The sequence below is a fragment of the Carlito syrichta genome, unplaced genomic scaffold (genome assembly GCF_000164805.1).
Source record: "Carlito syrichta isolate Samal-C Ts95f unplaced genomic scaffold, Tarsius_syrichta-2.0.1 Scaffold306601, whole genome shotgun sequence".
Taxonomy (NCBI): Eukaryota; Metazoa; Chordata; class Mammalia; order Primates; family Tarsiidae; genus Carlito; species Carlito syrichta.
In genome coordinates, this window is record NW_007250697.1 from 122,637 (window position 1) to 150,005 (window position 27,369).

Here is a 27,369-nt window from a genome sequence, read left to right on the forward strand (position 1 = left end):
AAAAATTAACTTTAAACAAAATGAAAAATGAATATTAGCTGTAACCTCATGAGAGCAATGGTCTTTGCATCTTCACGATCTACCTGAAATTCAGCTCTGTAAAGAATTTCCTTGGGAGTTTCTATTTATAATGTTCTATTAGGTAAAACACCTTCATCTTTTCACTGAAAGATGTTCAATGAAACATCTTTCATCTTTACTAAATTAAGTGTGAGCATCAGTGTTCAAAAAGACAAGAAATCAATATTTAACTCTATTAGAATTAAAACAAATTTTAAAATAAAGGCATATAATGACCTAGTTATCCAGCTGCAAAAATCTGTCCCAAGAAAATATTTGTCAATATACAAAAATACAATTATAAGGACACACATTAGCATTGTTTTCAAAGGGGAAGGAGGAGGAAGCAATCTAAATGTCTAACAATAAGGAAACAGTTCATTAATTATGTAGTATTATGCTGCCGTTGGATTGTCACAAGAAAGAGCCAAAGTATACTAAGGTCATTATAAGCTCATTTTTAAAAAATGTGTACGTTTATTAAACAATGTATAAGGAGAAATAGAATTTCATTTTTTACTTGTACTATTCTTTAAGTGTTTTACAATTATCACACAATACCCAGTATTTTGAAACAAAGGCAGAAAACTTCAAGAAATAATTATTTGAGCCAGGCTCGGTGGCTCAGCCTATAATCCCGCGCCTTTGGGAGGCTGAGGTGAGTGGATTGCCTGAGCCCACGGGTTCGAGGCCTGCCTGGACGGCGAGACCTCATCTCTACAATAAATTAAAAAATCAGCCGGGTGTGGTAGCACATGCCTGTAATTCCGGCTATTTGGAAGGCTGAGGTGGAAGGATCGCCCGAGCCCAGCAGGTCGAGGCTGCGGTGGCCGGGAGCAGCTACTGCACTCCAGTCTGGGTGACAGAGTGAGACTCCAACTCAAAAAAAAAGAAATAATTATTTGAATGTATAATTTTAATATTTCCTTAAACAAAACAAAAAATCATGTAATTATAAATAAAACCTTCTAACAAAATAAAATTTAAAATTACCTTTAAAGTATTGTAGCTTTGTAATTCTCAAGGCCAGCTGCCTACAATTTTCTCCATCTCAAATGGTATACTTATTTGCTGAAAGCTCCCTAACCAATAGATTTTGAATTTAGATCTCAAAGGTTGTAAGACATCTCCAGGTCTCCCCACATTTCCCAGATACTGTCATTAGGAACAAGATGATGGCAGTGAGCAGTGATGGATCCCTCCCAGATTCCACCTATCCCTAGAAGCACACTTTAATGGAGTCTTTTAACCCAATGAGGTCAAGAGTCACTGCCCTACATAGCAAACGAGTTGCAGGACTGGACTGCCACCACAACGCGACCTCAACTCAAGTGACCTGTGAGAATTTCCTCCCACACCACTGAGGGTGAGCACCACCTTAAATAAAGAAGACATTTCCAGCATATGCTGCCAAAATTAAAAACAAATTACCTATGGCTACCACAAATTGAAGAATAAAGAAAAGTAGGTCTAAGTCTGGGAATGTGAGTTACTAAATTCTTAGGACAGCACAAGAAATAAACACTGCAGAGTGTCACAAAACATCTCTGTGAGAAGAGACTCCAGGCAACAAGAGCTGCCAGAAGACTTCATTTTTTAAAAAATATGGAGGCTGAGGTGAGAGTATTGCCTGAGTCCACAGGTTCAAGACCAGCCTAGACAACTTGGCGAGATCTCATCTCTATAGTAAATCAAAAAGTTAGCCAGGCAAAGTGGCGCGCGCCTGTAGTTCCAGCTACTTGGAAGGCTGAGGCAGAGGGGTCACCTGTGCCCAGCAGGTTGAGGCTGAGGTGGCCGTGAGCATGCCCACTGCACTCCAGTCTGGGTAATGGAGTGAGATTCCAAAATATATATATATGGACTATCTTAGGCCAATCTGCTAAGTTCCAATCTGTCTGGGATATTTTAAAAGTTCTCTGGAGGTTAATCTCCTAAACTTAGAAGTGTTTTGTTTTGTTTTAATTTATAAGAAAAATACTGACAAATTTCACTTTGGACATTTTAAATTTAAGTGAAAATAAAGACTCCATTGCCATTTCAGATGGGCTAAGGCCCTCAATAAAGCAATCACTTAAAAAAAGGAAAGATGGGGTACCTGCATTATCAATGTTTGTATACCTAACCCTGAATTGTATCCCACATCTTTATAATAAAAATTTTTTTTAAATTTAAATAAAGATACCAGTTTTGTTAGAATAAAAAAAATTTATACTAAGATATAAGCACATAGTGCATATTTAATATAATATACAAATTGAGTATCTCTAATCTAAAAATCCAAAATCTAAAATGCTCCAAAATCTGAAACTTTTCTAGCACCACCATGTCACTCAAAGGAACTACTCATTGGGGCATTTCAGACTTCAGATTTTTAGATTAGAGATGCTCAACTGGTAGGTATATGATGCAAGTATTCAAAAATCTAAAACAAACCAAAATCTAAAGTACTTTTGCATTTCAGATTTAAAATATTCAGCTGGTATTAAATATATGAAACTAATTTACAAAAAGATAATATATTAAATGTTACTAATATATAAATACTAAGATTTATTATAATAACTTTTCATAGGTTTAGAATAGCTTCCTTTGGTGCTACACTATATATAGTCTAACTCTAATTATTTTTTAAATACCAGTTAACTTAGTTGTAAGACAGATACTGTTTTACCAACCGATTCTGTTTCCACAGGCAAAATCTTCCATTCCATACACCTCAGTTTCTCCATCTTCTGAGAGTGCCATGTACACATTAAAAGAGGCTAATTTCCTAAGTTGTGTGGTTTTTAAGAATATTGAGAAAACACTGGTATTTAAACAAATATTTATTAGATTAAATTAATACTTTGAACTCCAAAACAAGTTCTAATTAAAAAAAAATAATTGAATGCCACTAACATATCAGCAACTTCAAATTCAGGTGCTGGTGAGAATATAGATAAGAACTCCTCTAAACTGCTATAGCAGCATAAATCAGAATAACCTCTTTGGAAACATATTCGACAGCATCGACTAAATACACTGGCAATTTAAAAAGTTGTCCACAAATATTTTGGTACACCTCCTTTTAGAAAGTGAAGGGTAATATCCCTCCCCTTGAATATGGGTTGGTTTAGTGACTCGCTTCTAACAAACAGAACATGGAGAAAGTGATGGTGTCACTTGGAGACGTGGCTTTCTCCTTTCTCTTTCAGTTTACTGGCCAAAGTGAAGCCAGCTGCTATGTCAAGAGCTCATTCAAGTAACATTAGAGAGAGTTCCTCCCCACGAGGACCTGAGGCCTCCTGCCAACAAGCCTGCTTGCCAGGCTTACTTGCCAGCTTTCTGAGCAAGCTATCTCAGAAGTGTACCTCTAACCCAGCCAAGCCTTCATAATGGCCACCATCATGACTACAATCTCATGAGAGACCCTAAGCCAGAATCACCCAGCAAAGTCACTCCTGGGTCCCCAACCCACAGAAACTATGAAAATAAATATTTACTAGTTTAAGTCACAATTTGAGGATGAGGGTAATTTGTTACTGAAATACACACACACACACTCTATGACTTCATAACTCCACTCCTAGGTATGTAGTCAATGGAAATGCATATACACATCAGCAAATGACATTTATAAGAATATTCATAACAGCACTAAGCATAATTGTCCAAAACTGAGAATAACCCATATGTCTATCATAAACAAAATGAATACATTTGGTAAATTCCTACAATGCAAAATCTACATACAAAGAGGATTAAAAAAACTATAAGTATCTGTAAATTTTACAAACAATATTCAGTGATAAATTTCACAAGCAACGTTTACTAAAAGAAACCAGGCACTAAAGAGCATTACCAAAATAATGCCATTCATATAAAGTTCAAAACTAGTGCCAAAAGTCAGGATAGTTATCTTTGGGGGGAATAGTGACTGAAAGGCAATATAGAAAGGCTTCTGGTGTCAGTAACATGCTATTTCTTCCTCTAGGTGTTGGTTACACAACTGTGTTTACTTCATGAAAACTTATTGAGCTGTAATATACGTTACATACTTTGGTTAGAAATTTAGTTTAAAAAAATACAAATGTCATATATTCCCAGAAAGAGTCCTAGGCAAGAAAAGCTGCCAGAAGACTTTAGGTTTTTGTATTCTTGAACATCTTAGGTCAGTCTGCTCAGTCCCAACCCACTATTAACTGATTAACTGTAGACCGTTATTACATCTAGAAAGAGAAGGAAGAGGGTAGACACAGGGGACTTTCACTTTTCACTACACATACTTGTGTACTGCTTGAATCTTTTTCCAAAAGAATATGCATATGTGGGACCAATGTGATTTTTTTTCATTAAATAAAAACTAAAAAAACACAAATACCCCCTAAAAATAATTTACGTTTATAATAAGTTTAGCAGATATTTTCTAGAGGGAATCCAGTAAAGAGCAGAGACTGACAATGAGCACATGAAACACAGAAATAACTAAGCATTAACATTTATCAAGCATTTACTACAGGCCCTATTCTAAGCCCTTTATGTGTATCAACTCATGTAACCATCACACATCTTAACTCCTTTTTACCAAGAAGGAAGTTGAGGCACAGAGAGAGAGCTTACGTAAATTTCACAGTCACACAGCTCCTAAACAAAGGAGCCAGGATTCTAAGACAGTCAGTCCAATTCTAAAGGACCCAGTCTTAATCACTAAGATACACTGTCACTCACATTATTGCTAAGAGGGGAAATAAAAAATATCAAAAATAATACCACAATAGGCCGGGCTCAGTGGCTCAGCCTGTAATCCCATACCTTTGAGAGGCTGAGGTGAGTGAATTGCCTGAGCCCGCAGGTTTGAGACCTGCCTGGGCAACTTGGTGAGACCTCATCTCTACAATAAATAAAAAATTAGCCAGGCGTGGTAGCTCGCGCCTGTAGTTCCAGCTACTTGGAAGTCTGAGGCGGAAGGATCGCCGGCGCCCAGCAGGTCGAGGCTGTGGTGGCCGGGAGCGACCACTGCACTCCAGCCTGGGCGACAGAGACTCCAACTAAAAAAAAAAAACAAAACAAAATAGCACAATAAGAAAACCAACCCATTTTTTAAAAATGGGCAAAAGACTAGAACAGACACCTCACCAAAGAAGACATACAGATATCAAATAAGAATATGAAAAAATATGCAATACCATATGTTATTAGGAAATTGCAAATTAAAACAATACCACTACATACTGATTAGAATGGCTGCAATCTAGAACATGAAGCACCAAGTGCTGGAAAGGGTTTAGAGCAACTTAAGGTAAGCTCATTCATTGTTGGTAGAAATGCAAAATGGTTCAGCTACTTTGGAAGATACTTGAGTGGCTTCTTATAAAACTAAACATAATCTTACTACATGTGTACTCCTTGGTATTTACTAAGGTGAGCTGAAGACATGTCCATACGAAAACCTGCCTGAGAATGTTTATAGTAGCTTTATTTCTAACTGGCAAAACTTGGAAACCAAGATAACTTTCAGTAGGTGAATAAATAAACTGTGATGCATCCAATCAATGGGACATTATTCAGTACTTAAAAAAAAACGAGCCTCCAAGCCACAGAAACACATGGAAGAACATTAAATACTTTTACTAGGTGAAAAAAGCCTATGTGAAAAGGCAATATACTGTATGGTTCCAACTCCATGACATTCTGGAAAAGGCAAAACTATGGAGACAATTAAAAGATCAGTGGTTGTCAGTGTTTTGGGTAGTAGAAGAGGTGAAAAGGCTGATCATGGAGGATCTTTAGAGTAGTGAAACTATCTTGCACGATATTGTAACAGTAGACACATGTCATTATACATTTGTCAAAACCAACAGAACATACGATAGTGAACCCTAACATAAACTAGATTTTAGGTGAAGAAATAATGTCTCAAGCAGGTTCATCAAATGTAACAAATTTACCACTTGGAGGGACTTTGACAGTAGGGAAGGTTGTGCATGTTGTGTAGGGAAAGGGGCTACAAAGTAATTCTGTACTTTCTGTTCAATATTACTGTGAGCATAAAACTGTTCTAAAAAAAATAAAGCAGTCCTTTTTAGGCATTCAAGATGTCAAAGCGAGAATGTGGTGGGTCCTCTGGTGCGAAATCTTGGATTTTCCTGGGTCTTCGGGCACCGTGATCAACTGTGCTGACAACACACGAGCCAAAAATTTGTATACCATCTCCATGAAGGGGATTAAGGGACAGCTGAACAGACTTCCTGCTGCTGATGTGGGTGACACGGTGATGGCCACAGTCAAGATGGGCAAATCAGAGCTCAGAAGGAAGGGACATCCAGCAGTGGTCATTCAACAACAAAAGTCATACTGAAGAAAAGATGATGTGCTTCTTTATTTTGAAGATAATGCGGGGGTCACAGTCAACAATAAAGGGGAGATGAAGGGTTCTGCCTTTACAGGACCAGTTGCAAAGGAGTGTGCAGACTTGTGGCCCAGGATTGCATCCAATGCCGGCAGCGTTGCATGAGCCTTCAGTGTCTTTGTAAAATGTATAAAACCATTAAAAAGTGCCTGCTTCCAAATAAAAATAAAAAATATCTATATTGTTTTAATTTTAATGAATAAAAATAGTTACATCATGGGGTTACAAATAAGAAGATAAAAATAAACAGAGGCACTCATAACACCCTGAAAGCCTCATTGCCACTTTCTTCCCAAGATTTGCACTTCCAAAGAATGGATAATCATGGCCCTCTCTGGCCAAGTATCTGTAAGAGTCTGAAATTTCTGAGAATGCCTAGGACAGGGGTAGGGGTGTCTTGCTCTAAGACCAACAGGTTCAAGTCTACCAGCTCAGCACTGCTAATCTAATTCACAGTTTTCCACACAACTTTGGTATTTTTACTCCTCCCACCAGATTCTAATTCGTATGACAAATATTTTTTTCTCTTTACCTTTGACCATTTTATCAGGCTTCTATGCTATCCTTCTTTATAAGAAGAATTCTGGCTTCTGGGCAAGATGATGACAGAACAGGTCTAACTAACTGTGAGTCTCCGCAAAAGCGAGTGTCCATAAAGACACTCTGTGTGGGGGAGTGTGCCAGTGAGTGAGTGAATGTCCATCAGAGGGAAGACTTGGGTTCATGCACCCGAGCTCTCCTCTGGAGGTGACTGCAACCCACCACTGCCCTGAGATTGGAGACCTGGGCGAGCAGGATTGTCTGCCACTCCTGAGGCTCTTGAGAGGAGGCAGCAGAGAACAGCTACCCCTCACCACCTGGCACCCAGCCCATGCTATCAGCTGCAGTAGCAAACTAGGCACAAGTGGGAGGAATTGTGGAGTAGGCAAATTGTAAAAATCTAGAAGAAAGCTGCACGCTGGTGATGAGACACTCATGGGCACCATCTTCTCAGTCCTGGGATGGGGCAGAGACTTGCATTGCCCAGTCCAGCTCCACCCAGCCTCCATTTTGGGACCCAGAGACTATCTTCTCATCAGACTAAGAGAGACAGACAGCCCTCCCCCACGCTAGAACAGACACAGACATGTCAGATCTGAATGGGAGACTTGACAGCAGCAGCAGTCAGCAGGATGAATCCAGATCTGATTCATCCTCCTCCCACAGTAGTCCTTGGGGTATCTGACCCATGCTGAGAGCAACCTTATCAGTCTGCACTGAGAGTGGAGGGGAGGGGCTGGACACCAGAGCCACAACCTAAGGTGGAACCCTGAAAAGAACCCGAAGTCGTAGAAACAGCCACAGGGTGGGTTTTTTGTTTGTTTGTTTGTTTGTCTGTCTATTTTTGAGTTGGAGTCTTACACTGTCGCCTAGGCTAGAGTGCAGTGGCACACTCACCACCCCAGCATCAACCTGCTGGGCTCAGGCAATCCTTCTGCCTCAACCTTCCAAGTAGCTGGAACTACAGCGCATGCTACCACATCTAGCTAATTTTTGATTTATTGTAGAGACAAGGTCTTGTCAAGTTGCCCAGGCAGGTCTCGAACTCGTGGGCTCAGGCAATCCACTTGCCTCGGCTTCCCAAGGTGCTGGAATCACAGGCTGAGCCACCAAGCCCAGGCTGTTTGTTTTTTTAGTTTTAGCCTTTTCTACTTCTCTATTTCTTTATATTTTTGTTTACATTTTTATACTTGCTTTGTTTCCGTTACTTTAATGTTTTGTTTTTTCAGATTTTCTGCTTATGAATGGATATTTTTGAGGGCGAGTACACCAAAAGGGTTTTTGTTTGTTTGTTTGTTTGTATGATTGTCTGTATGTTTTTGTTGTTATTGACTTTGTCTCTCTGCTTATCCATTAGTGGGTATGCCTGTCTGTTTTCCCTCTTCTTCTTCTTCTTGCTCTCCATCTCCCTTTCATCTTCTTCTTTCCTTTTTCCATTATTTTCCCTTTCCTTATTTCATTTTGCTTTCAGGAGGCAAACAGACACCTCCACTGCATGGACAGATTATAAGGCAATGGGAAGTGGGTTCCAGGGGCCCACATACCTGTCAGTGGATACTAGTATATGAAGATAGCTTTAAATCACAGCTCTGCCCTTAATTAAATTTCAAAACTACAAAAAGCACAGGCTCCCACCCCTAGTCCAGCCTCAGAACTGAACAAAACCAGAAGATCTAAATAAGGAAGAACAGGAGATTGAACAAACAGAAATAAAAGCTATCTCCCCATCACTGAATAACAGAATTAAAGAAGGGGTAAAAAAAAAGGGGGGGGGGAGGAAAACCTACACAAATAAAGAAAAACCAAAAGAAAACCATGAGTCTCACACAGACTCCTGGCAGGTCAGCCACTGGGAATACAGACTCTGGAACACAAACAATGAACAGTCCCCAGAATGACTGGTCTCAAACTACAAACCCAGATATCGAGATATTAATAGAGAGAATAAACAGAAATGAGGAGAGACAAGAGGAAAAAGTGAAGAAGTTGATAACTGAGATAACAGCAATAAAGAATATAGTGAATGAAATAAACAACAAACTGGTAAGTATGGAAAGCAGAATTAACCAAGCAAAAGAAAGAATCTCAGAGCTTGAGGACCAAAATATGGAACTAACCCAAACTGTTAAAAACATATAAAAGAAGCTTTAAAAGACAGAACAAAACCTCCAGGCGATGAGCAATTATTTCAAGAGACTGAACTTAACATTAATTGGAATCCCTGAGGTAGACAGAGAGACAGAGACCACCTGGGAACAAACATTCCACGAAATTATGCAAGATAATTTCCCTCATCTCATTAGTGATGAGACCATGCAAACATAAGAGTTTCAGAGAACCCCTGCAAGACAACAAAAGAGAAGCCCAACTCCTAGACACATAGTAATTTGCCTACACAAAGTAGGTATAAAAGAAAAAATCCTAAAGGCAGCAAGAGAGAAAGGTCAGACTACCTACCAGGGAAGACCAATTAGAATAGCAGCAGAGGCTGGGCGTGGTCACTCAAGCCTGTAATCCCAGCAATTTTGAAGGCCAAGGTGAGGGGCTTGCCTGAGCCCAAGGGTTCGAGACCAGCCAGGGCAACTTAGTGAGACATCATCTCTACATTAAATCAAAAAGTTAGTTAAGTATGGTAGCACACACCTGTAGCTCCAGCTACTTGGAAGGCTGAGGCGGAAGGATCGCCTGAGCCAAGTGGGTCGATGCTGAGGTAGCCATGAGCAAGCCACTGCACTCCAGCCTGAGCAATGGAATGAGACTCCAATTCTAAAAAAAAAAAAAAAAAAAAATAGGATCAGACTTACCTACAGAAACACTTCAAGCTAGAAGATCTTGGAGCCCAATCTTCAAAGTTTTCACAGATAAACCATTTCAAGCAAGAAATACCTATCCAGTTAAGTTTCATCACTGATAGAGAATTAAAATCCTTCAATTCAATCCCTAAGAATTTACACCACCTCCAGACCAGCTCTATAAGAAATACTTAAGAAAGTACTAAACACAAAAGGAAAAAAAGAACAATGAAGCCCTTCACAAGAAAGCAGAAAAAGGTTGAAAACACACATGAATCAACCCAAAAATTAAAAGAAAGACAAAAAACAAACAGCAAAAACAACAAACTCTATAAGAATCTCATGATGGGGATAAACTCTGACATCTCAATAATTAGTCTGAATGTGAATAGACTAAATGCACCACTGAAAAAACACAGAGTGGCAAATTGGATAAAATATCATGAGGCTACAATATATTGTCTCCAAGAGACTCATCTCACCAGAAAGGACACACACAGACTCAGTGTAAGAGGATAAGAAATAAAATTTCAGGCCAATGGAGCACAAAAGAAAGCAGGAGTCATGATCTTAATATCAGACAAAATACCCTTTAAGCTAACAAAAATTTTAAAAGATATGGAAGGTCACTACATAATGATAAAAGGTTCAATTCATCAACAGGAAATATCCACCCTACAAATATATGCACCCAATATGGGAACACCAACTTTCATAAAGCAGCTTCTAAGTGAACTAAAAACAGACATCTAACACTATCATAGTTGGAGACTTAAACACCCCACTCACAACCCTAGAAAGATCATCAAGACAAAACGTCACCAAGGAGATCTGGAATCTCAACATGATGCTTGACCAAATGGACTTAATTGATACCTACAGAACACTCCACCGAACATCCTCAGAATATACATTCTACTCATCGTCACATGGAACACACTCCAAAATCGATCACATCCTCAGCCATAAATCAAGCATAAACAAATTCCATAAGATTGAAATTCTGTCATGCACCTTTTCAGACCACAGTGAAATAAAAATAAATATCAATACCAACAAAGTTCCCCCCAAACCCACAAAGTCAGGGACACTAAACAGCATAATGCTAAACAACTCCCGGGCCAACATAGAAATCAAAACAAAAATTAAAATATACCTGGAAACAAATGAAGAAACATCTTACCAAAATCTCTGGGATGCCATAAAAGCAGCAAAAAGAAGGGAATTCATATCTCTATGAACACACATAAAGAAAATGGAAAGATAACAAGTTAACAGCCTAACAAATCACCTAAGAAAGCTGGAAAAGCAAGACTCCCGAAACCCGAATTTCAGCAGAAGACTGTAGATCACCAAAATAAAAGCCCAAATTTGGGATACAGAAGACAACAAGATAATACAAAAAAATCAATGAAACCAAAAGCTGGGGTTTTTTTGAAAGGATAAACAGGATTGATGGACCCCTAGCAAGAGTGACCAAGAAAAAGAGAGAAAGAGCCCAAATAAACACAATCAGAAATGCAAAAGATCAAGTCACAACTGACCTCAAATAAATACAAAAGATTATCAGAGATGACTATGTACACCTATATGGAAAAAAACTAAAAACACAAATGAAATGAAGGACTTTCTTATATCACACAGCATTCCCAGGTTGAAATAAGAAGAAATCAAGACCCTAATAGACCAATGACAAACCAGGAAATCAATTGACTCTGTCATACGGAAACTGCCTACAAAAAAAAAGCCCTGGACGAGATGGCTTTGCAGCAGAATTCTAGAAAACACACAAGCAGGAACTGATACCAATCCTATTGATACCAATCTTATTGAAAGTATTACAGGCAGTCAAGAGAGAAGGAACTCTCCCCAAATCATTTGATGAAGCTAGCATCACATTGATACACAAATTGAATACAGACCCAACAAAAAAAGAAACTACAAGCCAACATCCTTGATGAACATAGATGCTAAAATTCTTAACAAGATTCTAGCAAACTAGATCCAACAACAAGACTCAAAAATCATCCACCATGATCAAGCAGGCTTCATCCTGGGAATGCAGGGCTGGTACAACATCAGCAAGACAATAAACGTAATTAAATACATCAACAGATGTAAAGACAAAAACCATATGATTATATCATTAGAGGTAGAAAAAGGTTTCGATAAAATCCAGCACCTCTTCTTGAGAAAAACCCTTGAATATCTCGACATAGATGGAACATACCTCAAAATAGTAAGAGCCATCTATGAGAAACCCACAGTCAACATACTTCTAAAGACAGAAATTGGAACCATTTTGCAGAAAACTAGAACAAGACAAGGATGCCCACTCTCAACCTTCCTGTTCAACATAGTACTGGAAGTCCTAGCTAAAGTAATCAGACAAGAAAAGGAAATCAGGAGTATCCAAATAGGAAAAGAGGAAGTTAAGTTATCCCTCTTTGCAGACAATATAATTATATCTTGAAAACCCTAGAGAATCTTTCAGGAACCTCCTTGCATGGGTAAAGGATTTTGGCAAAGTCTCAGGGTATAAAAGAATGTACAAAAGTCAGTTGCATTCCTATATGTTAACAATAAACAAACAGAAACCCAAATAAAAAGTACAATCCCATTCATAATAGCCTCAAAAAAATGAAATACCTTGGCATCATCCTAACCAGAGAAGTCCAAGACTTTTACAATGAAAACTATAAAACACTGCTCAAAGAAATCAAAGATGACACAACCAAATGGAAAAATATTCCATACTCATGGACTGGAAGAGCCAACATTGTTAAGATGTCCATCCTACGCAAGGCAAGCTATAGATTTAACACAATACCCATTAAATTACCATCAGCATTCTTCTCAGACCTGGAAACAACAATACAGAAATTTAAATGGAAACATAAACGGCCACGAATAGCCAAAACAATCCTCAGCCAAAAAAAAAAAAACACCCCCCCACACACACAAAACAGGAGGTATGCTCCCAGACTTTATGCTTTATTATAAAGCTACAATACTCAAAACAGCCTGGTATTGGTACAAGAACAGGCATACAGACCAATAGAACAGGATAGAGATTCCAGAAGCAAAAACCTCAATTTCTCAACCAAGTCATCTTTGACAAAGCCTCCAACACCAACCACTGGGGAGAGGAGAACCTATTCAGTAAATGGTGCTGGGAAAACTAGCTGACAACACGCAGAAGATTAAAACAAGACCCCTACCTATCATAATACACAAAAGTCAACTCTAAATAGATCAAAGACCTAAACGTAAAACCTGAAACTATAAGAACCTTAGAAAACACAGGAGACACCCTTATGGAAATTGGAACCGGCAACCAATTCCTGATCAAAACTCCAAGTGCCATGCCATAAGAGATAAGATAGACAAATGGGACCTCATCAAACTGACAAGCTTCTACAAAGCCAAAAAAACAAAACACAACAAAACAAACCACTGAGAGAATGGGGAGACAGCCCACAGACTTGGAAAAAATATCTGTCAACTGTATGTCTGACAAAGGTCTAACATCTAGAATTTAAAAGGAACTCAAATGTGCCAAAAAGAAAAAAACAAACAGTCCTATTGCAAAGTAGGGAAAAGATACGAATAGACACTTCTCAAAAGAAAACATACGAGCAGCCGACAGATACATGAAAAAATGCTCAGCCTCACTAGTTATCAAAGAAATGCAAATTAAAACCACACTGAGAAACCACCTAACTCCAGTCAGGATGGCCATCATCAATAACTCAAAAAACAACAGATGCTGGAGACTATGTGGCGAAAAGGGAACACTTCTACACTGATGGTAGGAGTGTATTCTAGTACAGCCTCTGAGGAAAACAGTGTGGTGATTGCTAAAAGATAATATGACCCCACAATCTCCTTACTGGGAATTTAACAGGAGGAACTCAGATCACTCTATGAAGAAGATACCTGCACACACATGTTTATTGCAGCATTATTCACAATAGCAAAAACATGAAAACAACCGTGCTATCCATCAAAAGAGGACTGGATAAAAAAAAAAGATGTGGTACATACACACAATGGAATATTACGCAGTCATAAAGGACAAAATTATGAACTTTTCAGCAACTTGAATGGACTTAGAGGCTATAATACTGAATGATCTAACACAGAAACAAAGAACACGAATACCACATGTTCTCACTCATAAGCGACCTTGAACAACTATCGCAATACTGTAAAAAAGGGATTGGCAGTAGTGGAAAACTGCCAGGGAAGGGGGAGGCACATCTCAGCAACAAGGGTACCTGCATAATGAACATTTGTGTACCTAACACTGCACTGTACCCCACACATTTAAAATTAAAATGGTTTTTTTAAAAAAGAATTCAATTTACAATGAGGAAATTCTGTTCTCTTCCTTTTCACACCTTTCCTTTGGCATTTCATAGGTGGCAAGTCAAAGGAAGGAAAAAAACCAAAAGAAAAAGAGGACAAGGAAGCACACCATTACTATGGACTGAATGTCTGTGATCCCAACAAAATTCATAAGTTGAAACCCTGCCCCCTAATGTGACAGTGGAGGTGGGATCTTGGAAGGCAATTAAGACTATATGAGGAAGCGGGGCTCGGTGGCTCAGCCTGTAATCCCACACCTTTGGGAGGCTGAGATGAGTGAATTGCCTGAGCCCGCAGATTCAAGACGCGTCTGGGCAGCGAGAACTCATCTCCACAATAAATCAAAAAATCAGCCGGTCGTGGTAGCGCACGCCTGTAGTTCCGGCTACTTGGAAGGCTGAGGCAGAAGGATCACCGGAGCCCAGCAGGTCAAGGTTGCGGTGGCCGGGAGCAGCCACTGCACTCCAGTCGGGGCGACAGAGTGAGACTCCAACTCAAAAAAAAAAAAAAGACTATATGAGGTCAGAGGGAGATTGGGAAGATGGCAGCCCAATCAGTCAGACTATGCAAGTCCCGTGTGAGTGAGTGTACGGAAAATTTTGTGTATGTGCTGGTGAGCGAGTGCGCATGTGAGTGGCTGACTGAGTGAGGATTAGGGAGCTAGCAGCCAGGGCTTCCTGGTGCAGCGAATGGTGCACAGCTGCTGGGCTTGGAACCTAGTGATGCCCAGGACACATAAGCCGAACACCATTTTTTTTCTTTTTCTTTTTTTTAAATAAACAAACCAGAAAATGCTGGGAGAGACTAAGTGGGGGATTGCGAGCAAGTGGCCAAGCCCCTGGTACAACAGCTGGTGCTGCAGCTTCTCTGCTTTATCCCTGGCTCTTCCCAGGTCAAAGAAGCCAAGCGCCATTTTTTTTTAATGGACAAAGCTGCAGGGAGAAAATATCGCCCCAGGCTCTCCCTCACCGTGCAGCAGGAGAGAGACTGCCGGCTCCCGGTTTTGCCTCACCACTTCAGCGCCTGGCAGGACACTGGCAGCAGGGTCTGCGGAGGGAGTCCAGAGGCAAGGTCCCACAGAAGAGAACAAGAGAGGCACCCCATCTTGAAGGTGGGACAGGAAAGTGCCCCAACTCACTCACCACAGAACAACAGACCCAATCTCCATGACTCAGGGATTGATTGTGACCCAGAGGAAATATCCTGAAAGTACAAACTTCGGAGAGAACTGACGAGTACTGAGTTCCAGGCACCCTACACCCTACCCTGATCTAGCCGTGGGACAAAGAATGTGGCCAGAAAAGGATGAGGAAGAACTCCAAAGTGATCAGTAGTGAGTCCAGGGCTTACCCAAACCCCCTCCTTCCCAGGAATCCTCTGAACATCAGACCCACAGAGCTGGGCCATGACTGAGAGGGACAAATCCAGGTGGAGCCTGGACGTCAGTCACAATAGGAGAACTCCATTTCAGGAAAGGCCTGGTTGGAGTATCCCCCCTCCCCCGCCCCCCCTCCACCGGCGAGTACATACCTGGGCAAGAGACAATCCCGTACCTTCCCACCAGAGGAGATCTTCCTGACCATAGAAGAGTGGGAGGGGAGGAGACTGCATCCCACCCACCTCCACTGTCCCTCTGCCCTTCTCTGCTTTGGACACTGAGGAGAGAGTGAAAGAGGTGGCTCTGCAGGAGAGAACTGAAGAGGAACAATTACAGAGCCTGCCACAGGAGGGCAGGGGTTTTTTTTTTCAATTTTTTAAACAATTTTAAAAACTTTGTTTGTTAGTTCATCTATTTTTTAAATAAGTTTTCTTTGTGCATGAAAGTATAAGTGAGGGTTTGAGCTGCTCCATTTTTCTTTCTTCTTTTATTTGTCATTTTCTGTTTATGTGCGTATGTGAATGATTGAGTGCTTATCTCTCAATTTTGTTGTTATTATTGGTTTGTTTTTGCTCTTTTGTTCTTCTGGGTTTTTTTATTTTCATTTTTTATAGTTTAAGGTGTGTGTCAATATATGTGTGAGGGTTCAAAAGAATTCCATTTTTTTTTCTCCCCTTCAGTCTTTCTGCTTTTCTTCTCTATTCACTTTATGCTAGGCATGTGTGTGTGTGTTTAGTTCTCTTGGGTTTTTTGGCTGTTGCTGTTGTTGTTTGTTTTGTTTCACTTTGTTGCTATTCCAGTTTGTTTGGGGGGGGTGTATATGTGTGTGAGTGTGTTCAATTGCTTTTTGCATTGCTTTCTGCTTTGCAACATCATATAGAGTGGTGGTGGGGAGTGGGTCTCAGGGAACACATACCACAATAAGTGGACATTGTAATTTGCAAGTAGTTTCTGAATCCTAGCACCCCATTCCCTACTTTATTTGTATTTCAAAAGCTTCAGAGTCAGTAAAACTTCCCATCCACTGTCCTATTTCAAAATAGAACAAATCCAGAGCCTGGATCAGGGAAGAATAGAGGACTGAGCAAACAACAGAAGGGAAATCCTCTCCCACTGACACTAAATAACAGAACTAAAGAGAAAAACAAAAGATCTGTCACAAATGAGGAAAAGCCAAAGGAAGTTCTCAGGCAATTTCAAATGTACCAAAGACAAAACTCCTGAAAACTCAGAACTGGGTGCCCAAACAACAGAAGTCACCAAGGACTGGCCCCAGAATACAACAGGAGATAGGGAATGGATGGAAAGAGTGAATACGACTCAAGAAAGACAAGATGCAACACTGAAAGAACTTGCAACAGAGATTTTGGCAATAAAAATTTCATCCAGAAAATAAATAACAAGATGACAAGCATGGAAAGCAGAATTAATATAGCTGAAGAAAGAATCTCAGAACTTGAAGACTAGAACATGGAATTAACGCAATCTAAAAAACATAGAAAGAAGACTCAGAAAGAACGAACAAAGCCTACAAGAGATGTGTGATTATATCAAGAGGCCAAACTACGCCTGATTGGTATCCCAGAAGGAGAAAGGGAAATGGAGAACAACTTGGAGCAAGTATTCCAGGAGATAAACCAAAAAAACTTTCCCCATCTCTCCAGAGATGTGACCAGTCAAGCACAAGAGATATAGAGAACTCCCACAAGACATCACATGAGAAGACCAACCCATAGACACATAGGAATTTACCTACACAGTAGGTAAATATTCTAAAGACAGTAAGAAAGAAAGGTCAGACTACCTACCAGAGAAAACCAATAAGAATAGCAGCAGGCCTATCAGCAGAAACACCACAACTAGAAGGGACTGGAGCCCTATATTTAAAGTCCTCAAAGATAAACAATTTCAACCAAGAATTTCCTATCCAGCCAAGTTCAGCTTCATCATTGATAGAGAATTAAAATCCTTCCCAGACATCCAATCCTTAAGAGATTATGCAGCTTCCACACCAGCTCTACAGGAGACACTTAAAAAGGCATTAAGCACAGAAGAAATGACCACATTCTTCCCAAGAGAACAGCAGAGCACAGAATCAACAGAGAATACAGTATGATAAGAAATTTGAAAATACACACATACATGAACCCCAAAGTGAAAAGAAACAAGCAAAGAAAAAACTTTATAAGAACCTCATGACAGCAATAAACAATTACATTTCAATAATGAGACTGAATGTGAACGGACTGAAGGCACCACTGAAAAGACACAATGGCAAACTGGATAAGAAACTGTGACCCAATTATTTGCTGCATCCAGGAGACTCATCTCATTACAAGGAATGCACACAGACTCAAAAGTTAAAGGATAGAAAATGAGTTTTCAGGCAAATGGATCACAAAAGAAGGAAGGAGTTGCAATAATTTTTTTTTTTTTAATTATAGAGATGAGGTCTCGCCAAGTTGCCCAGGCTGGACTCAAATCTGCAAGCTTAAGTAATTCACTCATCTCAGCCTCCCAAAGTGCTGGGATTACAGGCTGAGCCACCGAGCCTGGCCAGGAGTTGCAATCTTAATATCAGACAAGACAACCTTTAAGCTATTAAAAATTTTTAAAGATGCAAAAGCACTCTACATAATGATAAAAGGTTCAATCCATCAACAAGAAACATCCATCCTAAACATATATGCACCCAACACAGGAGCACCAGCATTTATAAAGCAACTACTAAGTAAACTAAAAAAAGATATTGACTCTAACACTATTACAGCAGGGACATGAATACCCCACTAACAGCCCTTGATAGATCACTGAGGCAAAACATCAACAAGGAGATCCAGAACCTGAACTTGACTCGACCAAATGGACTTAAATGATACCTACAGATTATTCCACCCAACAACCACAGAATATACATTCTAGTCATCACCACATGGAATGTACTCCAAGATCAATCACATCCTTGGCCATAAATCAAGCATAAACAAATTCCACAAGGTTGAAATACTGCCATGCACTTTCTCAGACCACAGTGAAATAAAAATAAATATCAACACCAACATTTCCCCAAAGCCCACAAAGACATGGACACTACACAGCATGATGCCAAACAACTACTGGGTCAACAATGAAACCAAAGCATAAATTAAAAGATTCCTGGAAACAAATGAAAATGAAGAAATATCTTACCAAAATCTCTGGGATACCATGAAAACAGTTCTAAGAGGGGAATTTATATCTCCACGAGCACACATCAGGAAAATGGAAAGTTCACAAGTGGAGAGCCTAACAAATCATCTAGGGGAGCTGGAAAGAGAAGACCACCAAAACCTCAACTTTAACAAAAGAACCCTAATCACCAAAATAAGAGCTCTAATACAGGACACAGAAGACAAAAATATCATAGAAAACATCAGCAAAACAAAAAGCTGGTTCTTTGAAAGAATCAACAAGATTGATGGACCCCTAGTCAGAATAACCAAGAAAAAGACAGAAATAGCCCAAATAAACACAATCAGAAATACAGAAGATCAAATCACAACTGACCCTGAAGAAATACAAAAGATTATCAGAGATTACTATGTACACCTATATGGAAACAAACTTGATAACTTAAATGAAATGGAGGACTTTCTGACATCACAAAACCTTCCCAGGTTGAAACAAGAAGACATTGAGACACTAATAGAACAGTAACAACCCAGGAAATTGACTCTGTCATACAAAAACTACCTACAAAAAAAATCCCTGAACTGGAGGGTTTTCCAGCAGAATTCTACAAAATGTACAAGGAGGAGTTAATTCCAATCCTTTTGAAAGTATTCCAGGCAATTGAGAAAGATGGAATTCTCCCCAAATCATTTTACAAGCTAACATCACACTGATACCCAAACCGGGTAAAGATCCAACAATAAAAGAGAACTACAGGCCAATATCCCTTATGAACACAGATACAAAAATCCTCAATAAGATTCTAGCAAATCGGATCCAAAAACACATCTCAAAAATCATCCACCATGACCAAGTAGGCTTAATTCCCAGGATGCAAGGCTAATTCAACATTCATAAGACCATAAATGTAATTAAATACACCAACAAATGTAAAAACAAAAACCACATGTTTATATTATGAGATGTAGAAAAAGCTTTTAATAAAATTCAGCATCCTTCTTGATAAAAACCCTCAAACATCTAGGTATAGAAGGAACATATCTCAAAATAGTAAGTGCCATCTACAATAAATCCACAGTTAACATATTGCTAAATGGACAGAAACTGGAAATATTTCCCCTGAAAACAGGAATAAGACAAGGCTGCCCACTCTCACCTTTCTTCTTCAACATTGTGTTGAAAGTACTAGCTAGGGCAATTTGACAAGAGAAGGAAATCAGGGGTATCCACATAGGAAAAGAGGAAGTCAAGTTATCCCTCTTTGCTAATGATATGAACCTATGCCTTGAAAGTCCAAGAGAATCTGTCAAAAACTTGCTTGCACTGATAAAGGACTTTGGCAAAGTCTCAGGGTATAAAATTAATGTGCAAAAGACAGTTGCATTCCTTTACACCAACAAGTAGGCAGAGATCCAAATAAAAATCCCATTCACAATAGCCACCAAAAAAATAAAATACCTTGGCATCTTCCTAACCAGAGAAGTGAAAGATCTTTACAGTGAAAATTACAAAACACTGCTTAAAGAAATCCAAGAAGACATAAACAAATGGAAAAATATTCCATGCTCATGGATAGGAAGAAACAACATTGTTAAGATGTCCATGCTACCAAAGGCAATCTACAGATTCAATGCAATATCCATTAAGTTACCAACATCACTCTTCTCAGACCTGGAAATGACAATACAGAAATTCATACAGAAACATAAATGAATAGCTAAAACAATCCTTAGCAAAAGAAACAAAGCAGGAGGCATCACACTTCTAGACTTCAAACTTTACTATAAGGCTACAGTAATCAAAACAGCCTGGTATTGGTATAAGAACAGGCATATAGACCAATGGAACCGGATAGAGATTCCGGAAGCAAAGCCTCAATTCCTCAACCAACTCATCTTTGACAGAGCCTCCAACAACAACCACTGGGGAGAGGAGAACCTATTCACTAAATGGTGCTAGAAAAATTGGCTTACCACATGCAGAACATTGAAACAGGACCCCTACCTATCACCATACACAAAAATTAACTCTAAATGGATCAAAGACCTGAGTGTAAAACCTCAAACTATAAGAATCTTACAAAACGCAGGAGACAGCCTTATGAAAGTTGGAACTGGCAACCAATTCCTATTCAGAACTCTAAAGGCCCACACCTTAAGAAATAAAATAGACAAGTGGGACCTCATCAAACTAATGAGCAAAGCAAAAGAAACCATCAAGAAAGCAGGGAGACAGCCCATAGAATGGGAAAAAATATTTGCCAACGGTATATCAGACAAAGGCTTAACATCTAGGATCTACAAGGAACTCCAGTGCACCAAAAGGAAAAAAATTAACAGCCCCATTAAAAAGTGGGTAAAAGACATGAATAGACACATCTCAAAAGAAGATATATGGGTGGCCAACAGACACATGAAAAAGTGCTCAGCCGCAATCATCATCAGAGAAACGCAAATCAAAATCACACTGAGACACCACCTAACCCCAGTAAGAATGGCCATCATTAATAAAACAAACAACAACAGATGCTGGGGAGGATGCAAAGAAAAAGGAATGCTTCTACACTGCTGGTGGAAATGCAAACTAGTGCAACCTTTTTGGAAGACAGTGTGGCGGTTTCTGAAGGAACTAGAAATTGACCTTCCATATGACCCAGAAATTCCCCTATTGGAAATACACCCGGAGGAATTAAAATAATTCTACAAAAAGATACCTGCACACATATGTTTGTTGCTGCTCTATTCACAATAGCAAAAGCATAGAACCAACTATGTTGCCCATCAAAACTGAACTGGATTAAAAAAATGTGGTACATATACACAATGGAATATTATGTAGCCATAAAGAAGGACAAACATGGTTTCTACAGCAACTTGGATGGATTTAGAGTCTATAATACTCAGTGATCTATCACAGAAACAAAGAACAGAGTACCATATGTCCTCACTCATAAGCGGACCTTGAACAATTACAATACTATAATACTGTAAGAAAGAGATTGGCAGTAGTGGGAAACTGTCAGGGGAGGGGGCACAGGATTGGCAATTGAGGGAAATTGCTAGGGGAGGGGGCATACCTCATCAACAAGGGTACCTGCATAATCAATGTTAGTATACCTAACCCTGAATTGTACCCCACATCTTTATAATAAAAAATAATAAGTACTTGTTGCTCCGTTAAAAAAAAAAAAAAGGAAAAAAAGACTATATGAGGTCATGATAGTGGAGTCCTCACAAATGGGATAGCAACCACACAGAAGTCCCTTTTTGACTCGTGAGAACAGAGAGAAAAGGGAATGGGGTCCTCACCAGACACTAAATCTGCTGGCACCTCAATCTTAGGCATTCTGACCTCCAGAATTGTGAGAAATAAATTTCTGTTATTTGAACAGCCACTTAAGAAATAAAATAGACAAGTGGGACCTCATCAAACGAATGAGCAAAGCAAAAGAAACCATCAAGAGAGCAGGGAGACAGCCCACAGTCTAATTAGCAGTCCAAAGTGACTTAGGCAACCTCTTGTCACTTAAGGCAAATTCAACATGTTGCTACAAGGATACTTTCACTTATATCCCCACAGCTGAACTTAGTTTAACAGGCATGCCCAGCTTTCAACAAAGGCTGGGAAATGTAGTCTTTATTATGGGTGACCATGAGCCCAGCTTACAATTCTATCACCTCAGGAGAAACGAAAGACCAGTATTGAGGGACAATCAGGAGGCTCTGTTACATTCCTTTTTGTAACCTCACAACAATAACTAATACATACATAGCTGGTACTCTAAAAATATTTTAGGATTTTTTACATAAATTCGCTGAAAAATTAAGTATTTATGGAACACCTCCTACATCAAGTTCAAATTCCTTTTTAAGATTCCTTCATAAACTAGTACCACCCTCCTTAATGTTTTTAGCTGAGGAACAATTTAGTGTGCTTCATAAAAGTACAGGCCTTGACCGCCACTACCTGAGTTTACATTTCGATTCCACCAATTACCAATTATATAATCTCAAGTGGGTAACACAACTTCTCTGTGCCTCAGGTTCCTCATCTATAAAACAGTAATATTATTACCAACCCTGTAAGGTTATTGGGTATTAAGTGAATAAATATATGTAGTATACATGGGTAACAGGCACATGGAAAGCACTTAATAAATGGCTAGCTATTATCACTCTCTGGCATTCCTGGCCAACTAACTGTTCCATGGTCTCTATATTATCCTTGAAACTTTAACCTAAGAAACAGGTCAGATCCCAGACTAAGGTGATCATTTTTCTTTTGTTCTACCTCTGGAATTCATGGTAACTGCTTCAATCTTTTGATCTTAATAATATGTAATTTTCCATAATTTTCTTTGCTTATACTATTTTCCCTAAACAGTTTTATATTTCTTCCTGTTTATCTAATACCTACAAACCTTACTTCAAATCCCACCTCCCCAACAAAATTTTCATTGTTTATTAATCCTGGCTAAATGCTATCATTGGAATAAACTTTCAAATACCTACACTTTCATGTTTTTTCCCCCCCAAAGAGGAATGATGGGTAAAGGTAAAAATAAATAGCTCTTTGCAGAGTCATGAAGCAAAACAAGTACAACTTTACTATCCACTGATTTTCTTTTTCCTTCTGTAAAACTTTCCTCCAGTATGGCAGTGGGAGAAACCAGGAAAGCAGGGCTCCAATAACAAAGTCAATTCTACAGGCAAGAGAAAAAGAAAAGTGATCACAGATACCATCGATACCTGAAAAATGCTTTCAGGATCTTTCCTTTGTCATCTTTAGAAAACATTTGCTTACTGCCTGTTGACTATTCTACTTTCTTACAAATTTTATTTAAAATGGTGTAAACAAAAACAGATAAACCATTCAACTCAATAGAACCCATTGTAATATTGTATAGGCATCTAAAATTAGAAAAGATATGGCAACATGGGAAATGCGACTGATATATTAAGAAAATATACAAATTATATCTACAACTCTCATCTCTATGTGAAGTACACGGATTTTACAGGGGACATAAAGATGAACACAATAATACATGTCTTCAATGGGTTCACAGTCTAATAGGAAAGATATGATAAAATAATTATTATAATTCAGTGTTATTATGCAGGGTGCTATGGAAGTACAGAATGACACAACCGTAAAACATATGCATGTAAAGAAAAGGCTTTAGAACAATTTATATCAACATGATCACATAAGTTAGTGCTAGTTTTCTATAATAGATATAACTTCTGCCTGTGGGGGGAAAAAACAAACTTAAAAAACTTTGTATAGCCATACTAAGAAAGGCAACACGAAAAAAATCAAAACAGTTGGTGTATCTGTAAGGGAGACACACATTTGGCTGTTCTAATTTTTAAAAATCCACATTGTTGCCAAGTTGTTTATGGGGGGGGGAGACCTATTAAATGATATAAAAGATTCATCCAGCCGGGCTCGGTGGCTCAGCCTGTAATCCCGCACCTTTGGGAGGCTGAGGTGAGTGGATTGCCTGAGCCCGCGGGTTCGAGACCCACCTGGGCAGCGAGACCTCATCTCTGCAATAAATCAAAAAAATCAGCCGGGCGTGGTAGCGCATGCCTGTAATTCCGGCTACTGGGAAGGCTGAGGCGGAAGGATAGCCGGAGCCCAGCAGGTCGAGGCTCGGTGGCCAGAAGCAGCCACTGCACTCCAGTCTGGGCGACAGAGTGAGACTCCAACTCAAAAAAAAAAAAAAAATTCATCCAAGTGGAGAGAGGGGAGGGGGAAAGGACCCTTCAGGAGCTTGACTGTGGGAATATTCAGACTCAGAATTATGCTCCAACAGCTTTAAAAAAGTGCTCATTGCGTATGCTGTAATTTATGACTTATGGGTCTAGCCTTTTCATTTCATCTTTTGACTGTAACCTTGCCTCCTTCCCTAAGACGCATGTTTAATAACCTTTAAAGTCAGGAAGCTGTTTGTTATCTCTAACCAAAGTCTTTTATTATCATCTTAATTTCCTTTTCTAGGAATAAGGGGGGAAGACACATAATCACTTACAAAGGGGTCCCCCAAAAACCCAGAATTACCTTTTAAAGGGCAGGCTCCTTGTAGCACAGGCTTCTCACGCTAGGTAAGTGTTCTAAAAACCCATCGGCATCAGTGTACCAGCTAGTGTTGCTGTGAGAGGCTGCATTCAATTTCAGTGAACTTTTTTTGGAGATTCAACGTTTGTCCATTTCATGATGAGTGATTTACAAGCACACTGCCCACACTGTACTGAATGTTCGCAGTATTTGACCCAAAAGAGGCATGAGTCCCATGCCCAATCTTCCCTAATTACTCAATCTCACCCCGAGTGTTGTTTTTTTGTTTCCCTGAATGAAAAAAAGTCCTCAAAGAGAAACGTTTTGCTGTTGTGGAAGAGTTGAAACAAAAAACAGCAGAAGCACTAGAAGGCATCAAAATGAACAAGTTCAAAACCTGTGTTGAGTAGTGGAAAAAAGTCTCAATAGATGTATTGCATCAAATGGAGAGTACTTTGAAGGTGATTGAAGTTTAAACATGTAAGAATAAATACACAATTTTTTATAAATAAATTCTGGTTTTTTGGGGTCCCCCATATACTTTTTTTTTTACAAGCTTAAAGACGACTATTAAGATCATTTATTAACTTTCTCTTTACCAACATAAAGACAAATTCTACTAATTCTGGTAATTAACTTAGTGAGCCTATGTTTCATCTCCTTAGTGTTAATTTTCTTTTCTCAGCATCATCTTAGTTGCCTCCCATGACCCTGAAACTACACAGCTAAACCAACTTCTTTAATATAGACCTAAGAAGGGTTAAATAAAGCAGTGGTTACTCACCAGTCCATAGAGAACACAGCAATGTTAATTTATCACAGCATTAATTCATCTCAAGTTTCCTTTTTAGCATGAACTGTATCTTAGCTCACCCAACTTCATAAGAACTTAGACTACCTGACTATTGTCACTGACCAATCTCTATAACGCAGTACTTGTTATATTCTGAAGTTTATTACCATTTACATTTCTCTCTCATTAGTGCCCATCTTTTTATTTAAACATATCTTCTTAAATTAGGGAGGCAGTGCAGTCATGGTTAAGAGTAACAAAGACAGGAGGCAGCAGACACTGTTACCTGTGTAAGAATCATTCCCACCTACCTTCTTTCTGTTGGCAGAGCCCTTAATTAGTTTAAACTACCACCCTCACTGCTGTGTGCTCAGGAATGGTGACTCACACATATTCTCTGTTCACAGCCCCAGCTAGTAATGGTGATTACAATCCCTTGGTATCTGCAGGGATTTGGCAACAGGATCCCCCACGGATACCAAAATCCACAGATGTTCAAATCCTTTATATAAAACAGTTGCAGTGGCATGTGCAGTTTGATAAGACTCTGAGAAACATAGCCAAACTTCATTTCTAAAAAATAAAAAAAATAAAGGGCATAGTATAGGCATATAACCTATGCACATACTCATGTATACTTTATCTCTAGATTACTTCTAATAACTAATACAATGTAAATACTATACAAATGGTTGTTTCACTGTACTTCTTATTGGTACTATTTTTACTGTTGTATTATTAATGTTTCTTTCCAAGTATTTTCAATGCATGGTTGATGCAAAACCCAAGGCTATTAAAATACTTCTCCCTTTACAAATGACATGAGACCAACTCTTCTTCGTACACTTCAACCCAAACAGCATACCGCAAAAGACTGAGTGAAGTAACATATATGAAAATTTGTCCATCTTCTACTAAGCCAGACATTACAGAAGTTTGCAAAATTTACAATGCGGTCTTCTCACCAAATTGCTTTGTTCTGAAAAGTTACTTTTCACTAAAAATAAGTTATTTACATTCAGCGTGATGAGTTTATTATTGTTATTTTAAAGGAATAAATAAGCATTTTAAGTCCCAAGGATGTGGAAGCCACATATATGGAGGGACAAATGTACATCTGCCTTGCCAGTGATGAGTTGAAGACAGGCAAGAGGGCAACCCCTTCGGGTCCCCTCCCACTGTGGGGGCTTTTCTGTCCTCTCAATAAATCCTGCTTTCTCACTTAAAAAAAAAATTAAAAGATAGGCAATAATCCAATTCCGGATCATCCAATGCAACCTAAGTAAAAGTCCACTTCTAGGAAAGGTTTTCCTCACTTCATAAAAAGATGCCTAGAGGACTATCCTTCCTTTTTTCTTTTGCCTGACATCATAGTGTCTACAAGTAATACTAGAATTGCTGCAGTTTTCCTAGATAATAAGGGGAGAAGTGCTCATACTGAAGATGACAGGTTAAGATGACTGAGTGCCTGATTATGTTTCTCAGCTGCTGAATTAACCAACTTATAACTGTTCTCCTACTGTTATTGTGAGATAATAAGAGTTTTTGGTAGGTTGAGCTACTTTTGTGGTGTTACTTGCAGCAAAAAGAACATGATAGATAAGACTTACATCTCAGTTCCGCCACTTGTTTACATCTCAGTTCTGTTACTTATAAAGTGTATCATGTAGGACAAGTCACTCAATTTCCATGTATTCTCTGTTTTATCATCAGCAAAATAAGTATTTAAAAAACCACTTCACAAGGCTAATTTGAAATGAAATAATGCAGTTAAAGCACATAACTAGTAACAGGCATATAGTATTGCTTTTAT

The 27,369-nt window shown here is 39.0% G+C and overlaps 1 protein-coding gene and 1 pseudogene across 1 annotated transcript in view; one reads left to right on the forward strand and one right to left on the reverse strand.

Moving 5' to 3' along the window:
* Positions 1–27,369, reverse strand: part of LOC103265498 (rab GTPase-activating protein 1-like) — a gene marked incomplete at its 3' end in the record, with an annotated part of 153,526 nt that overhangs the window by 106,252 nt on the left and 19,905 nt on the right. The window lies entirely within an intron of this gene.
* On the forward strand, positions 6,135–6,591 carry LOC103265495 (annotated as a pseudogene).